This window comes from Equus asinus, chromosome 4 (genome assembly GCF_041296235.1).
Source record: "Equus asinus isolate D_3611 breed Donkey chromosome 4, EquAss-T2T_v2, whole genome shotgun sequence".
NCBI classification, from domain to species: domain Eukaryota; kingdom Metazoa; phylum Chordata; class Mammalia; order Perissodactyla; family Equidae; genus Equus; species Equus asinus.
In genome coordinates, this window is record NC_091793.1 from 123,457,168 (window position 1) to 123,465,804 (window position 8,637).

Below are 8,637 nucleotides of genomic sequence, written 5' to 3' on the forward strand. Positions count from 1 at the left end.
TTTAATTTGATCCTTTATTTCTTGATGGAGAAACTGAATTCAAGGACGGTATTAGGACCTGCCTAGGTCAGTTAGTGGCAGAGCTTAGATCCAGCCTGCAGCCTCTGAAAGTGAGTCAATAGCTCTTTCTACAATGCAATACAGCCTCATAGCAGGGACTGAGGAAGAATTTTTCCACAGTCTGGAACCCTCGAATCTCGAGCCTAGGGGAATTCAAAAGCAGTTAACATTCCATTTTCCTTAGGGTTGGACTTTTGATTTCTTCCTTAATTCAAACATTTTCATGCAGCTAGAGGAAATAAGACTGCAGAGTCTCTTTTTTTCTTTTTGTTTTGTTTAAAGTATTCTAGACTTCCGCCATTAAAGTACAAATGGCTTTTTGACATATCTGCATATCAACTCTACTATGTACTTTTTAAAAACAAAGGTATTTACAGGGTGGCCGGTGACTCAGCGGTTAAGTTTCCACGTTCTGCTTCGGTGGCCTGGGGTTCACCGGTTGGGATCCTGGGTGCGGACATGGTACCGCTTGGCAAGCCATGCTGTGGCAGGCGTCCCACATAGAAAGTAGAGGAAGATGGGCATGGATGTGAGCTCATGGCCAGTCTTCCTCAGCAAAAAGAGGAGGATTGACAGCAGATGTTAGCTCAGAGCTAATCTTCCTTAAAAAAAAAAAGTATTTAAATTTTATTTTAAGAGGATATATATCCCTGCCATAAATGGAAAACAAAACAAAAGAACACAAAACAAAATCATTTGCCGTAAATAGAAGGTAACCTTAGAAATGAAGACAAAGTAATGTTAGTAAATTCTCAGTAGAAGCTGTTGTCTGCTAAAGATTTACAGTCCAAGGCTGCCCTTCTTTGTTAAAAAGGAAGATGAGCAAATGTGAGTGGGGAAGGATACAAGTCAGCGCCAATCTGAGACTTGACTTTTCTTATAATCAGAAAGACTGAAAGAAAATAGAAAAGGGAATAAAATTCTTACTGTGATCCACCCATAAAAAACTTCAAATAACCTCTTTAACCGTTGGTTCCGTTTGGAGAAAGCTACTGTTAATGCATTCACTATCGTTAATACTTGAAATTAGGCTCCTTCAGGATCCTGTTATCGCCTTCAAAAGCTAGAAGAGGCAGCACAGCCCAGTGGCGCCCCGGGCATGGTCGAACACTGCAAGGTGGCTAAGCTGTGACTCAGGGTTTCACCTCTCGCTTGATTTGTTTGGATTCACCTCCTGGCTTCACTACCAATTATCTGTGTGACTATGGGCAAATCATTCTTCTCTAAGCTTCAGTTTCTTCATCTTGAAAGGCGGAGTAGCGATAGTACTTCGGGTTGCTACAAAGATTTAAAGGTCTAATGCATATAAAACACATAGTGAGTGCTTAATATATATTAGCTTAGTTACTGTTTTGTTATTGTATTGTACACTGACTGCACTGCTGTACTGTGGGCTAAGTTTTAAGAAAATGTGCATAAGCCTCTCGTGGCTGGAAGAGCAAAATACCATTATTTAGAACAAAAACATTTTTAGGTGGCTACTTTGTATGCAACACAGATCGGTCTACTTCCTCCTCGTCCCGGGAGACTTCTGTTGCCCAGGAACCACTTTCCGCTTTGCCCTCCGCCAGGCTGAAGTTCTCTGAAAGGGCACGCTGAGGAGAGAACCCACAGTTAAATATTTGCACAACAATTTTGCCGCCCACCCCTTAACGGTCTTGTTGTACCTCTTCGAGCCAACCCTTCATGTTGGCAGCCTTTCAACCTGCTCATGGGGCCACCCAGGGTCAGGGGCATGTGTGGGCTTCTTAAGTTGTTTCTCAGGGCATGCTAACTAATGCTGGGATTAGTGAGGGAGCAGCTCAAGTGAAAGGTTTGGTCATAGATTCTAGAATGTTTGGGCACAAGGTAGGGAATTGAGCAAAGAAGTGATGGAGGGTGGAGGTGTGAATGAGAGAAGAGAAGAGAATACATGGTGAAGGCAAGAAACCAAAAAAAAAAAAAAAGGATATATAAAAAAAGAAAAAAATATTCTGTGGAATAGCTAAACAATACTGCAGAAAAGATTGTGCTTTAAGGAAGATGGCATAAAAATAGATGACACTAAAGTAACAAAATTAGAAGAAAAAAGAGGAAGATGTTTGGTTAAGAAATAAGGCTTTTGCAGAAGTTTCCCACAGCTAACTTTATGTCAACACCTGTCTGTTTTGTGTAAATATGTATTATATGTGTGCAGTATTCCTTTTTTTTTTTTTTTTTTGCGGATGAAGATTTGCCCTGAGCTAACATCTGTCACCCATCTTGCTCTTTTTGCTTGAGGAAGACTCCCCCTGAGCTAACGTCTGTGGTCAGTCTTACTCTATTTTGTATGTGGGTCACCGCCACAACATGGCTGATGAGTGGTGTAGGTCCATGTCCAGCAACCAAACCTGGGCTGCTGAAGCGAACCTAACCACTAGGCCACCAGGCCAGCCCCATCATATTCTTATCAGTAGCTTTGAAGGCACACTTTTATTTTTGTTGACATGTCTTTATGTGAAAAACAACAAGAACTTAGAGATTTGATTTTCTTCCTTAAATCACATTCCTTGACTCTAGTCAAGCCTCACCAAGAGTAACAGACGATAAATTCCAGTCTTTTCCAAGCCAGACTGACTCTGAGGTGGTGGCTGTTTGGTTTCCATTAGAAACATTAAGAGGGATAAATTATTTTAGACTCATGGAAAAATGTGTGTTACGGATATAAAATTTCCAAATTTGGAAAATATTTAGCAATCTAACAGTTAAAATAGTAAAACCTATTGCTTCTCTCAGTTGGTTAGAAAGCATAACTAGAAGTGGACGCATTGAAAAGACCGCGGTGGTGATCCTTCACGTTTCAGTCTCTCAAGATTGCAGTTAACGTGTAATAACCACCATATGAACTTTTTTAAAAAGGCTTTGCCTACCAGCCACGTCGTAATAAACATTAACCAGCGTCAGAGCGAACTCGTCAAGGACAGCGGTTCTCCACATTGGCTGCACATGGAAGCAGCTGAGGAGGTGCTGGCTCCCACCTCTGGCAATTTGGGTTTAATTTGGATGGGTGCAGCTCCCCAGATGATCCTCACATGCAGCAAAGTTTGAGAAATACTGACAACCGAGCTACTAAAAAGTGTCGCCCATGGGCCTGCGGCATGGCTTCCACCTGGGAGCTTGTCAGAAATGCAGAATGTCAGGTCCCACCTCAGGCTGCTGAATTAGAACGTGACTTTTGCCAAGATTCCCACGTGGCTTATATGCACATTAAAGTCTGAGAATCACTGCTCCAAGGAATTGTCTTTGATAATTTTTTCTTTCTCTGATGTTAGACAGTAATTACATCATTAATAAAAGATGAAAGGAAAACAGCTCAACTTGAGTTCTCTAAAACTCTAGAAAACAGACTTTCATCTCTGTGACATTCTGCAGAGTAATAAACAGTGGGCGATATGAAGTGAGAGCCAGATATGTAGGGCTGCCAGATAAAATATAGGATGCCTAGTTAAGTGTGAATTTCAGATAAGAGATGATTTTTTTTTAGTAAAAGTGTGTCACAAATATTACATGGAACATGCATATACTAAAAAAAGATTCATTGTTTATCTGAAGTTCACGTTTAACCGGGCATCCTGTGTTTTTATTTGCTAAATCTGGTAACCCTACATGTATTCCCAGGAGTGTCTCTTTGCTCTCTAGGCTCTCCCAGTAAAAAGGGGGAAATGATACCATAAATGGCCAAGTGGCTGCCCTCTAAGCTGTCTAGACTGATTGACTGTAATGTTTCTCATCCCGCCCAGACAGCCAGGACTGTGACTTCCCTAAGCCAGGCTGGTGACTCACCCAATTGAGAGAGTAATGGGAAATTTACTTGCTGACTCAGGAAGACATAAACCTTGGCAAACTTTTCCTTCGGTCTAAACCAAAAGAAAAAAATTTCCAAAGCAAATGTTAAATACATGGCAATATATTTAAAGCACTCTAATATGAGGCAGCAGGCAACTTCAAGGGTTTGTAATTGCATGTTTTCTATTAGTTGATTAGAAGACATTTTCAGAGTCTGTATCAATATTGCACTCAGAGTCTGGTATTTTTCTTAAGAATTACTGCTATTTCAGCCCCCTCAGGGGTCACTTTCCAACAATACATTTTAGATCCTTTTTTAATTTTTTTTTAAGATTCGCACCTGAGCTAACATCTGTGGCCAATCTTTTTTTTTCTTTTCTTTTCTTCTTCTTCTCCCCAAAGCCCCCAGTACCTAATTATATATTCTGGTTTTAGGTCCTTCTGGTTGTGCTATGTGTCATGCTGCCCCAGCGTGGCTTGATGAGCGGTGCCAGGTCCGGGCCCAGGATCCAAACCAGTGACACCCCGGGCCGCCGAAGTGGAAGGCACGAACTTAACCACTCGGCCATGGGGCGGCCCCTGGATCCATTTCCTTGCTCCAGCACGTAGTTTGCAAATAAAGTGGTGAATTCTTGGAGCAGAGATGTGGATGTGGATTGGATGGCCCCCTCCCTTTGTCACCAACTCACAACAGGCTTTGCAACTAGAAGCAAATCAGCTACCTCAGTCCCTCCCCCGGAATGATTGTTTTGTTTGACAATCTGTACCTAACTCCTCAGGTTGCCTTCATTCCCTCTTTATTCTGTCCCACCATTTTACCATTTTAAAATAAAACTTCTTGCTGTTATCAGAATCACAAAGGATGAGCTATGGTAGAAGAGGAAACTAAAATTATATAAGCCACTTCTGACATTTTTTAATTCAGAAAATTTTTGATCAAAAAAATCTGAATAAAATTGTTGTGAAAATATGCAATCCTGTTCTATTAATGCTTTTCCTTAAATAATCCCATAGCTGCTTTGGAGTAGGTTGGAAATGGAAGAGTAGATACCCACTCTTTATTTGAGCTTCTGACTCTTTTCTGCTGACCCTTATGTTTATTGTCATGATATTGACAGTCCTGGGTTCAGGACCTGAAAGCAAGTCAACTTGTTTCTAGCAAATACAGGCAGAAACTTCCATTTAAAAACAAAGCCCACAAACTCCGTATTCTAGAAGGTTCAGAACCACTGCAGTCACTGCAGACATGCTGATGAAGGCTAAAATATTACGTACCTGATATACAGTTAGCAATACACTGTGGTGGGGGCCGGAATATAGCCACATGCTTTGAAGCCAACTCTATCAAGAAATGGAGTCTGTTTCCCCATACTTCAAATCTGGTCTGGCTTGTAAGTTGCTTTGGCCAGTAGGATGTGGCAGAAATGACGTGTGTGAGTAAAGCCTAGGCCTCAGGCGAGCTTGCTGCTTTCACCTTTGCCCTCTTGGAACACTGCCCTGAGAATGCCATGTAAGGAAACTGCTCCCGGTTTCAGGAGCCAAGGAGAGGATGAGAAGCCCGGGAAAGGAGGACTGAGGCACCCCACTGACAGCCAGCACCGACTGACAAATGTGTGAGAGAGGCCGTTTTGGACCTTCCCGTGTAGCCGTGTGTGTCTCTGCCAGAAGGATGCTGCCTGAGTGAGCCCCGGAGAAGCTGCTAGTCCACCCACATAGAATCGTGAGAAATAGTGAAGCATTGCTTTAAGCCACTCTGTGGGGGGTCGGGAGAGGCTTGTTACTTAGCCATCGGTAACTAAAACTCTCCAGAGGAAATTGTTAAAAAGGCAGATCCCAGGGTCCCAACCCAGAAATTCTGATTTAGGAGGTCTAGTTTGGGACCCTGGTATCACACTTTTCTCACAAGGACCCCAGACGGAGTTGGCCCTCCGGTCACCCTATGTGAAAACATCCTAGCGAGATTCTCTTCAGTCCAGAACAGGCCTGAGGCAAGAGGTCACATAATTGTGCATCGCACCGGCCACTGGTGCCTCCTGGAGTAGTGCAGCGCACGTTTGCATCACCATATGCAGTGTCCAGGTGCAGACGGGACACAGCTTTAAATGTTTGTGTGAAAAGACAGAGCAAATATATATATTTATACTTTTATATATTTACTTATATATTTATATGTGTTTTATATCTATAAGATTTTTTTTACTTATAAAGTAGAAAATGAAGATGTTACTTTTGTTCTTCCCCCTTTGCCTACTGTGGGTTAATTGGGGAGGGGGTGGAATGAGGGAGCAGTAACAGCACAGGCCTCCTGGAGAAACCAAGATTTAGTGGGAGATTTTGAATGAAATTGATATGCACTAAAAGTCTTGAAATAAGAGGTTAGGTATAAAAAATGCAGCAGAGTTGAGGCAGATGGAAAAAGAGCATGCAAGAACAGATTTTCTTGGGCAGCTTGAAAGGAAGAGACAGGCGAGTAGGGGAAGGGAGGGGCCCAGGGAGGGTGATTTGAGTGGAGAATAATATGAACTGCAGGTGAATACTCGGCAGCCTCTACAGAAAGATGAAGATGCCTCTGCTTGAGAGAAACGACCGAGTCTTTGCTTGTGTGGACACCCCACTCGTTATCCCACAATGGGGGCACCGCAGAACTCGGCCGGTTTGATGTGTTGGAACCTTGGCTTTCGGTTGTGCTGTGCGGTGACACGTGGAGCGTCCGGGCCGCCTTCTATCTGTTTTGTGTTCTGTGTGAATTCTGCTGACATACCATCGGAAGAGAGAGTTCCACTGGCAAGAAATATTTGAAAACCAGTGAGTTAAAGCATGAAGGAAATGTTATTTAACTGAAGAGAAAGGTTAATTCTCAGACGAGTGTTATTTGAGTTTCGGAGATGGCTGCTTCTTGGGTCTACATAAAAATTCACACTCAGCCCTCTCGGGTTCTCTTTTGCCCTCAGGAAGTGACAGAACCAGTGACCCCTCAACACTTCCTCTCTCCAGGACCTTCCGTGAGGTTGACCTGCCTTTTCTTTGCCACAGTGAAAGGGAAATAACTGGGGTAAACCCCCCAATTTCTGGTACAGTAAGATACCTTCTACACAGAAATCTCTCTTTTCACGAGCTAATTGTGACTCTTTAGTTGCTGAAATAAAGAGTAAGGAAAAAAATCAAAGCTATTTACAGGTAGTTGGCATAGAAGATCCTTCCTGGCTTTTAGGGGCTGAAGACACCCTGACACCAAATTATGATTTTTTTTCCCCTTTCTCTTGGGGAAAAGATGGAATTAACTGTCACTCTTAAGGCAATCGTATAAATATATGGATGTTTTTGCCTAGAATGTAAGTTACACATATTGTAATAAGGGAAAATATAATATTTGCATAATTATGGTGAGAATATTTTTGTTTATGAATCATGATTACTTGCAACGTAACACATCTGTATTTGTCAGGATTGGCTTGGGTATATTACAGTATCAAATTAACTCAAATCTCAGTGGTTTAACCCAACAAAAGCTTGCATTCCACTCTATTGCATGTGAGGTACATTTAGTAAAAATACGTGAGGCAAACATCAAGTTTTTATTTCTATTTACCAAGACAGCATGAAAAGAAAATAACACAAATTATGCTTTCTAGCTGATAAAATTCCTATAAAAATATGTTTTTCTGTCAAGGCTAAAGTAAATTGTCTCTATATATGGTAGCAACCAAAGTGTGGTGAGGCCAAGAAACAATTTTCAGACCATCACAGCCACAAAACTAGGGTGAACTGAGGAGATGGTTTATTAGATTGACATAGTTTTCACAATATCTAAAGATAAATTTATCATTTATCATACAGAGAAAAAGTTTTAAGCCAACATTGCTTTTTTGGGGGGGGGAGGGTGAGGAAGATTGGCCCTGAGCTAACCTCTGTTGCCAATCTTCCTCTATTTTGTGTGTGGGACACCACCACAGCATGGCTTGATGAGCTGTGTATCAGTCTGCACCCGGGATCTGAACCTGCAAACCCTGGTCGACCAGAGTGGAGCACATGAACTTAACTGCTATGCCACCAGGCCAGCCCCAACATTGCATTTTGACCACAAAAATATTATGCCAATGATCAAATAATTTTTACATTTAGTTTAAGAGTAATGAAACTGTATTTGCATAACAGTAAGAAAGGCTGAGGGGATATTTAAATGTTTTATAATCAAGATAACTGATTAATAATGAAATTAACAATTTTGGGGCACACGTGGGCATATTTTTCCCCCTACATAACTACTAAGATTTATATGGGAAAAACTCCTTGAGGACAAGACAGGTTAGTTATCAACCCACAGCAGGTGTATATTGTATTGGTACGCCTGGCTGCTTCTCTTTCTTTGCAGAACCACCCTTCCTTCATCCTGAATGGTTAAGAACATTCCAGCTACTACAGTGCTGTGCCTCATCCTCACGACAGGAGTGATCACCTGACCCAGGCATGGCCAGTCATTATATCTCGCTCCTCTGCACACGGTGACTGGGTCAGTGGTGAGCAATTACTGTAAACAGCGCCAGTAAGAATCATTGCCTGGAGCTGATACTCTGATTTGAGGAGAAGGCAGCTTTTTCAGCTAGGATGCGATTGCTAAACTATGACACATAGCCGAGATTGTAGGTAACTATCTTCCCTGGTCAACTAGGAGAGGATAAGACCGAAACAAACAAGGAAGCAGAGCTGGAAAAGGAAGAAGGCAAAAAGAGGAAGGATGGGGTGGGGGGAAGGGCTGCATTCCCTTGAAATTGT